We start from the raw sequence: 9,897 nt of genomic DNA on the forward strand, positions 1-9,897 counted from the left end.
TTTAACGGTCAATTTAAAAAAAAAAAAATTTAATTTAAGAAAAATTTAAATTAAAAATATGCCAGAGGTCTGAAGGGTTAATTTAAAAATTTGGATTTGGTAAAATAAATAATTATTTAAATATTAGTAATAGTATTTCTAACAACACATTTTTTAGTTTTCGGTTTCTTCAAAAACATTAATTTAGACAAAAATATAATATTTGTTTTACATTGATGACAATATTATCACAATAAATGAAAAAGACTAGAAGTTGATTTGGTGCACTGCGGGAGAATTCATCAATTATAGTGGCGGCTCACGACTTTTGGGTGTACTAGAGTGCTAATATTACAAAAATGGCAATGTTGTTGTAGCTGAAAACGATTTTTATTTTTTTTTCGAAAAATCGATTATTTGTATGAAGATTTTTTAGGAAATCCATGCGGCGCACGGCAAAACTGAAATTTTCAAACAACAAACCGAATTTTTCAAACATAGCACTCTATCACACCGAAGTCACGAGCCGATAACCACTCAAATCAGTTTATGTAGTTTTAGCTACTAAAAGATATTGAAATCATGAAGTAGTTACATCTAATACTTCGAGTTCACTTTAGTCTGCCAGTTGAAGGACACAATTATTGCTCAGCGCAGTAAAAATTACCATGAGGTTGTATTTCTTCTGAGATTCTAGGAATATTGCAATTTGAAGGAAATAGGCCAAAAAAGTTTTTCTTTGATTTCGTATCTCTTCATCAATGAGAGTATTTTATCGTACACGAGTGTCGGAGCATTGATTCCCCATAAGAAGTCCAAGTGATTAAACTCCTCCATGGGAACTTTATAATACTCAATGGGATTTGCAAGCTGAACGTACAAAAGCATGGAATCATTAATACTGTTCAGCAAATCGTTGGACGAACAAATCACAGCAATCGGCAAAGTTATCTTGCGAACTTCGTATTCCGGAGGAGTAGTCTGATTGTAAGCTATGCAATTTTTTTCCGCACCGTAGTCGAATTGCTGGAACTTTCCTTTATCTCGGATCTCTTGTGCAAAGTGAAGAACTGTCTTTGTAGAAGTCCCCGCAGGTGTGTGACTCAATATTATAGGAAAATTTTCTTCGTTGAACTCTTGAGGATCATAGCCCGCCACGAGGAATAATAAATTACGACAAATCTCTTCGCTGTAACGGTTTACTTTGCAGCCAACGCTTGCGAGCCACTTGAATATCACCCCTTGCGGTACAAATTCGTCCGCTCCGAGGTATTTGGCGATCCACTCGATGTTGTTAGCGTACGGGGCCAGCATTTTAATAGGACTTCTTACTCCTGTCATGTACGCTACTGGTGCCATTGTAAAAGCAGCTTTCATTTTGTCGTTGTATTCTAAACGAGTTGATAGTAATGCAAACAGTGTCGTGGTGCCCATCGAGTGGCCGATGTAAAGCAAGTCATTTGTTCCTTTTATCTCGTTAATGTAGTCTATCATGGCCGGTAGATCGTACATAGCGCACTCGTGCCACGTGAAGTTCCAGAAAGCGGCATCTTTCATAGACAGGGATACGTGAGAGCGGGAATATGTGTTGCCTCTGAAGTTGCCCATCCACACGTCGTAGCCCGCTTCAGAGAGAATGTACGCCAGGCCCTTCTCCACTCCGCTAGTGACGAAGTTGGAAGAGCTGGCCAGCAGCCCATGTTGAAGTAGAACGGCTTGGCGGCCGAATGAGCCCGCTGGTGCTCCCCTGGCATGAGGAATCCGATGCATCGTCAGAAGATACCCATCATCTGTTAGAACGGTATGTGATTCAGCTGGATAACCATTCTTGGAAATCAATTGAACAGTGTCTAAATACATCTCAGGATTGTATTTATTTATCATATTGGTATTTAAAACATTAGTGGCTACACTTTTTGACACGGTTTCTATAGCGTTCGATCGGGCTTTGTCAGCCTTTTCTAGATATTCACTAATTGTCTTATAAACATTTTCGCGCGTATTTCCGAGGAAGTCTGTTATGCTTTTTTGAATTTCTTGTCTTTTCTTTGAAGCCTCACCCACTTGAGTTTGCACGCGGCCAGAAAAGTCTTTGGTCCTATTAGCCAGTACTTCTGCTATATATTTTGGATGCCATTTTTCAAAAGTACTTTGGGAGTTAACATTCACTAAACAATATGATATTAAAAACACCGCCAACACAATGCATAGTTTCATTGTGATTATTAATAATCCCGCACTTTTTTATTATGGAAGCCTGACAACCTCTTTCCATGCAAACTGAATTGATACTGCCTATGAAAAATTCAAATGCATAATATATACATCTATGTATCATATTGTATGAAGATAGTCATATTTGCATGTACTTATTTCTGACTAAGACAAAGTAATAATTCGTTAATATTTCGCTACTGCTTATCTGGTAAGATAATGAATAAATTAAAATGAAGAAAACAATATTTATTGATATTTTGGTTAGTACAGTGAAACTTGCTTAAGAAGTTCTCACTTAAGAAGTTTTCATGCTTAATTAGTTTTGTCTTTCAGTCCCTTGAAATTCCATACAAAAAATCGATATTTTCTCACATAAATTTCCCACGCTAAAAGTGCTTCCCGCCTAAGAAGTTTTAAAAGTTCTGCGGTGAATTCATCACAAACGAAAATTAGTGGCGAAATATACCCAAAAATGTCTCCTTTTTCTAAAAGAATAACTGTTTGCAATCCATTTAAGAGGTTTTAAAAGTTTGGCAGTGAAACCATCATAAACTGAAAATAGCATCAGTACATTAAAATTAATCCCCTTTCAACAGGTGAGTTACACAGTGGCAGATCGAGATTTTCGGAAGAGAAGATCGGAAACAATAAAATAATTTTACTTATGAAATTTAAAAAAATACGTATTGTTATTTCGGCTACTGGCATTAAACCTAGTTAATTAAAAATTTAGGCGTATTAGATCTATCAAAAAATTTATATATAAAAATGGAAAAATCCACCATATTAAATACATGTAGGATTACGAAAGATTTTTAAATATTTATGTTGAGGGATCAGTAGGATTTATAGACCCTGTTAGGAGTTCTACCGAGCCAAACCCTCTGATATGAAAATATCTGGAGTCTGTGAATTATTTTCCCATTTGATCTCTGGTGAGTTGACGTGTTGTTGTTGTATTGTTTTGTATTTATTTTGCTTATATAATGCACGTGCATAATGTGGATTGACTAGATGATCACTTGTGTGGAAGGGTTTAGTTTTTCCTGTGGGGAAGATTTAACCCGGACATAAAGTCGGAAGAAAAAAAAACTATTAACTATATGTACAATACTAGAGAAAAATCTTCATTTATAAAGTAGTCAAAATTGGATCCCAACTGAAGAAGATTTTTTTGTGCAGTCCCTTGGAAAACTTCATAAGAGAGTTACACTGTACTTGTTTCGTGGATAGAAAGTTTGTTATCTAACTATCATATTTGGCAATTTATACAAGATTTGTTTGATTTGACGATTTGCAGTATTGACTTAAATCGAGTAAAAGCAATCTATTAGTCAATTGCAAAATTTGAAAGTGCAAAAAAAAGTACATATTTTAAATAATTGGTTCATAGGTAGTATTGAACTTACATAGACGATAATATATATTACATATTGGTGAAAAATCATTATATGTATTGAGAACATTGACAGAAATGCTCCTATTTATTAGTTTTGATATTTTGCAATTTTTGACCAGCAATCCGAGGTCGCGAGTTCAAATCCCGATTTTGAGTATTTTACAATTTAATCATTAAAAACAATATCTCTAAATAGTATAAAATAATGTCACTATCCGCGACTGTCTGTTTGTGCGTTTATTTCTTCTAAACCACCCAACGGATTTTGATAGAAATTTCACTATCATTTAGAGAATTTCTTCCGGAAGGTTTATATATATATATAATACATGCATATTATACTTACACAAAGTAGAGAAAAGTCAATGTTTTGTAATCAAGTCGTAAAAAAATATTTTGGAGTGCTTTCATTGCTAACACTGGCTAAACCTTATGAGATACATCAAAATAATGTTAAGATATAAAATGACCAGATCTGAATAGCCAAGTACTTTCTCACCTTCCTCTACCCCTCCCCACTACCTTCAGCCTCACAACATACCCCAACTGGGGGTGCCATAGTCTCACTGGCTCCACACGGTTGCGAGTGCAGTTGAGACTTATGTGTGGTATTCAAATTAAAAAAAAAAAAAAGAATTAGGTACGTATAGAACAAAATATCACAATAATTTTAAACTATGATTAATGAATTATTGAAAATGAGAATGGATAATGATGCGTCATCAATGCGTATTCATTAATTGGTAATGTGTAATTACGATGACTATTCTCTGACATACGACGCAGGAATTGTATTTATCAAATTGATCTTCTGACAGGGTCAAAGTATGAGTGACATTAAATGATAACTTGTTGATTGAATCACTAAATGATGTTAAATAAAATTACCATTTACTAGCATTGTTTGTGAATCATTCATTGACAAGGTTTAGAAGATTCATTCTGCACGATGGTAGACCTGTTTGTAAGGGCTGTTATAATGTCGAATTCATGAAGTTTGTTTTTATATTTATTTTCTGTAAATGAACAAAATTTGAATAGATACAACATATTTTAATTAACAGTTCAGGTAGAATTGGAAGAAGCAACTCCAATTTGCGAGGAGATGGTGAGCCTACTATGGATGGCTATCGCCGAAGTAGCGGAGAACAGGGACACATTGAGGCGCCTTGACGAGGCGATGGATATAATTTGCCTCAGGTTCTATTTCATCTTTGGAGATGCTGTGTGGAGTGTCTTTTTGAGAAGAAGAAGAAGTGAACATGTATCTTGTAAAGACAGAGGCCGGCAAATCGTTCCGCAGCCGAGCTATTGAACACAAGAACAAGTGGTAGAAATGACCCATTCTCATATGACAAGTTTTGGGTGCGTGTTAAAATACCGGCAGAAAAAGGACAGCATTTCCATCTGATGCCTATGCTCTAAAAATTGCAATGCGTTTGTCAATGCACCTGTGCCGACTGCCGAAGGGATCAATGACGCTAGTTCCTCTGAGCATTTTCCATTGAAATACATGTGGAACAAAGACAACCTGACACAAATGTTTTAAAGATTGCAACCCATTCAAGATCAAATCAGGACCGCCTGTTTCTGCACAGAGTCAAGGGTTTTAGAGCTCCAGCCAGAGGTGGCTGCCAAATTCAACAGTGGGGTGCACTTACGATTTGTACAGGGTCACCAGTTGTGTACTATTAAATTATTTGCAAGCCCTGTACAGTAAGCACCGCTTCTGAGAGGCTAACTTGACTGGCTTCCGTGCCTGAGCCCCGTAGAAGTTATTCAACTTGATTTAGATAAAAATACAAATGTGTTGGGTGATAATGTTGTCGAAGATATATAATTGTCTGTTTTGAAGCAAACCCTGCCAGGTCGTTGCGAACCCCTTACTGTTCAACTTCGGCCTTGATCCACAGATCGCGTCGGTGATTACCTGCTCTCGCTGGCCCGCCAAAATGACCAACAGAAGGTTCTCCCTAGTATGATTCTTAAATACCTTTTAGCTCTATTTAACTGGACGGCACCACACCACCTGGTGTTGGGGCTCGTTTCTGTGTGCAATATACCAGTAATCGCAGTTCATTTCGCCTTCTCTGATGAAAGCTAAGAACGTGTTGAACTCTGCCCAGACTGTCACAATGTGAGTTGAGTACGTGCTTTGTCCACCCATGAGCCTTTTAAATCGTAACTTACATACTGTCCAGAGCGAGTCACCCATAGAATATAGCTAGGTTTATGTGTTTGAACCATATGTCCCCTGTTCTGAAGTGATGAAATAAATCATGTTCCGTAGCGTAAATGTTTCCATCAAGTAGAATAGAACCTTCCGTTTCTAGTGATCTATGACGAGAACCTGTGTCTGTATTGCCTACAACCTAATGATGGTGAAGTATCCTATTCCACTGACTGAATACCGCTAGTCGAGGCAGGGCCAGCCCTGTGCCAAACGCCACCTGGCGCGAGTAAAATTTTAGCGCCCCATGTCAAAACCAGTAGACTCCTTGGTAGGTGATTATTGTAATAATTGATGATTTGTATTTTTGTGTAGTGTCTTTTTATGAAAATCTAAAAAGGCGATGGTGTTTTTATGGTGGTGTTTTTGTGGTGGTTTTATCAGCGCCTTGGCAATTTAGCATCCAGAGCGAACTGCTCCAATTGCACCCGCATAAGGCCGGCCCTGATCCGAGGTACTCCAAACAGTCACCAGATCTGTCCCCGACAGACCTGACTGAGCCCAGAAACCCATAAATTCTCCATTAAAGGTTCGCTATGGTGTGTGGAACTTCCTGGTGTAATACTGCCGAGACTGACAAGCCTGCCAAGTTAAGCTGAATGAGCACGCCTGAATACTTAGCCCGTGGGGTATTGAGGGCAACGAGCAGGCTGACGAACTAGCAAGGAAAGGGGTGAAAGCACCTCTTGTAGGATCCGAGCCGGCCGTAGGAGTAGCAGCTTGCTTGAGGATGAAGAGACTCCAATTCACCCATGATGCCAATGTCCTGCCCTGGTGGGAACTAGGCTCAGATACCTGGGGAGACATACAGTAGAACCAGAAGACATAGCCACATACCCAATGACAACCCTGGTGAACATTATTAAAGGGACTGGGTTGTTGTTAAAGGATTGAGGTAAAATGGGAGATAGCACAATGGGCCTATGGCCGAAGTGCTCACGGGAACTACGTGTAAACGGTCTCTGCTTTAAAAAAATAGCTCTTGAGGGGCATTTTCCTGAACTCATCAAACCTAGCACTGACACCCATCGTGGGGCACTTTACCTTTTTAAAAACCCAGCACTGGTGCTCCATTCGTGGGGTTGAATCCTTTCTAAAACCCAGCAGCGTAGCTGATAGTGTATTGTGTATTTAATGTCTGTCCAAAGGTAATTTCAGCAAAAGCAGTGGTGGAGTAGTTTATTATTTTTGGACCGGCTATTATGTAGAGTTTATGTTGATTCGTCTTGTGTTTTATTGTTTTGCTGCAAATTATCCAGAATATTTCTTGCAAAGAGCTTTTACCATAAGCGTGAAAGCTTCCTTTGTGTTAAAGAGACAGATTAATATGATTCCATCATGTAGGAAAGTAATGCAAGTTTGTATTCAATGACAATTTTCGAATTGTACATCGTTATTGTCCGTAGATAACTAAAAAAAAATTGTTGCTTGTACCGTTTCATTTTAACCACATCCATAAACCTTTACTCTTTTTAAAAATAATACAGAAATTTTATAAAAATATTTATTCTAACTAACTGTAACACTTAAATATTTATTTACTAAGAATATTTACATGGTTTTGGTGTATTATAGCTCGTGTTATAAATACAGTAAATATCTTCATTCGATTTTACACTTCGTATCAACTTAATTACTACAAGAAACAACGTCTTACGTGGGAAAAGATGGTAAAAGATGCACCGCAATTCCATTTTTATTCAAAGTTCAAAATTTACCTTGTAAAATGATCCCTTTGCCGCCATTTTGGACTTTTTTGTATGGAGTGACACTTGCGAGAGTTTAATTTCAATGTAAATACGCATTAATTACTAAATTAACTCAAACTAAGAACCTAATAACCTATCTTGTACATGTAAAGAGTTGTTTCTTGTGCAAATTGTTAAAACAAAGTGTAATTTCCATAATCTGAGCCTAAAAGTGAGACGGTAAGGGAAATAATTACCAAATTGATTAACCAGTATAAATTGCAAGAACTATTTCTCTATTAACAATTTAATGTGTTAAATCATTTGTTTATGTGTGCGAAATAGTCGTAAATGTCGGCACAAGTTGTCATAAATGAACAATTATTACTTATATTACTTTCTAGGCCAAAAGCCTTCCTCGGTTAAATCTTCCTCTATTTTCTTTGGATTTTTTTCTGTAATAAAAAAATATTTAGTAATTAATACACCGACATCCTTTGATTTATTATTGCATGAAATTAATATTCTAGAATTATTTTTTTATCTTACTGTCATATGAAGAAATAAACATAGGAGCCACCATTGAAAATACGACAGATCCCAACACTGCAGCCGCGCCGACAATGAATACATTATTCAACATATTATATTTCGATCTCAATTTGTCCATTTTCTTATAATAATAAATAAATAAAATATATTTTCAGGCTATATTACAATGTTTTGAGAGAAAATTTGACAGCGGTTTTGTGTTGCTATTGATGAAAATTAATTTGACTACCTGTCAAAAATGTTTTATATAGGTGCTTGTTTAGATGTCCTAAATACATAACCATGATATTATTTTATTTTCCTTTCTTAGGAAAGGCCAACTAACAGTAATAATAGGTTCATGTAATTAATAACAGAAATTAAATCAAAGATATAGATTTCCTCTTAGATAACAGTAGAAATTCAAGAAAGGAAATAAAATGTTCAAAATAAGTTTTTTTAATGGTTGGGAGCAAGAAAGGTTTATGGAAACTATATTGTAAACGTAGGTATATATTTTCTACCAAGCTTGGATTAGGAGAAGGAAATAGGAGTAATATATTTTTAGGTACCAAAAGCAATGTAATTGATGTCAGTAACGTAAGTAGGTACTATATTAGTTAAAATTAAAAAAAAAAGAAATATAAAAAAGAGATATACACTTTGAATCATTAATAAAAATGCAACTTTTTTTATTTTTTTTATTTAATATTTGAAAAAATATATTTTTACATAGATAAGTATACAGGATAAAAAAGATATAAAACAATAGATATTAAAGTAGCCTTTCCTCACCATAAAGAGACAATGCTCTTGTGTTTGGTGAGGGAATTCTAGTTCAATTACTTACTTATATTCAGTGGCGGATTAACCCTAAGGCAAAGTAGGCACGTGCCTAGGGGCGCCAGTTACAAAGGGGCGCCGGCGGGCGCCCCTAGAATTAAAAAAAAAATATATATAAACTTAATTTTGTAAGTAAGTATGCACCTGCTTACACAATATAAAAGATTATTTACTTCTGTAGAGATGCAGAGCTTCCAAAGCATACTCGCCTTCTTGATTATTCCTCCATGCCTCCATCGCATGATTTTTTAATAGAAGACCGCTCGCTCGTGGATTCGTTCGCGGGCGTTGCTAGATTGCAGGGCAAAGGGCGCAGCGGGGGCAGGGGCTAAGCGGCCGGCACCGGACTTCCGAACGGATGACGGGGTGACAGTCACACTCATCACTTTCAGCTTGGATGTTGCCGGTTACGCGCGCTTCTATTGATTACGTACTCGCAGCGGTATTTGTGTGAATTAATTAGTACATTGCGTTTTAGTTCATTACCCAAATAATGAGTGAATTGAAGAAGAAACCTAGTGGTGCAGCTTATAAAAGGAAGGCTAAGGAAAAAGAAGAAAAAAATCAAAATATTATAAAGCATACGAAACATATTGAGACATTTTTTTCTAAATTAAAAAGTGATGATTCGGAATTTTCTAACGCAATTCACAGTGCGTCTTCTACCGAGTCTATTCAATTTGAAATTCCTACTAGTTCTAAACAACACGATTTGTCTATGCTGCCTACTCCGTCAGCCGTAGAAGTTGTGAGGCAGTCGCAAAATAGACTGTTTATCGTGGGATGTGACCCAGTCAAGTGGGATATCAATAACGAAACACAAGAATACATTGCAATTAATGGATTTAATCAAAATCAAAATGCAGATTTTTCATTGAGTAAGAGAATATATGAAGATAAAATCTCACGTTTTTTAACAAAAACAATGTTTGAAAGAAAGTTGTTAAATAGAGAAAAACTTCCAAGGAAATGGCTTATTTACTCTCCAAGCACAGGTAAAGTTTATTGTG

General features: G+C 36.3%; 1 long non-coding RNA gene and 1 pseudogene across 1 annotated transcript; both read right to left on the minus strand.

The window, feature by feature from the left end:
- Positions 1 to 146: 146 nt before the first annotated feature.
- LOC149413582 (lipase 3 pseudogene) lies at positions 147 to 2,254 on the minus strand (annotated as a pseudogene).
- A 5,061-nt stretch (positions 2,255 to 7,315) lies between these two features.
- LOC149413583 (uncharacterized) lies at positions 7,316 to 8,262 on the minus strand. The gene is made up of 2 exons (XR_016304209.1): positions 8,063 to 8,262; positions 7,316 to 7,968 (listed from the first exon to the last, which is right to left on the minus strand). It is a non-coding gene; the product is annotated as an uncharacterized LOC149413583 (long non-coding RNA).
- Positions 8,263 to 9,897: the final 1,635 nt, after the last annotated feature.

This window comes from Hesperophylax consimilis, chromosome 21 (assembly GCF_061612785.1).
Source record: "Hesperophylax consimilis isolate HC1 chromosome 21, BYU_Hcon_1.0, whole genome shotgun sequence".
Taxonomy (NCBI): domain Eukaryota; kingdom Metazoa; phylum Arthropoda; class Insecta; order Trichoptera; family Limnephilidae; genus Hesperophylax; species Hesperophylax consimilis.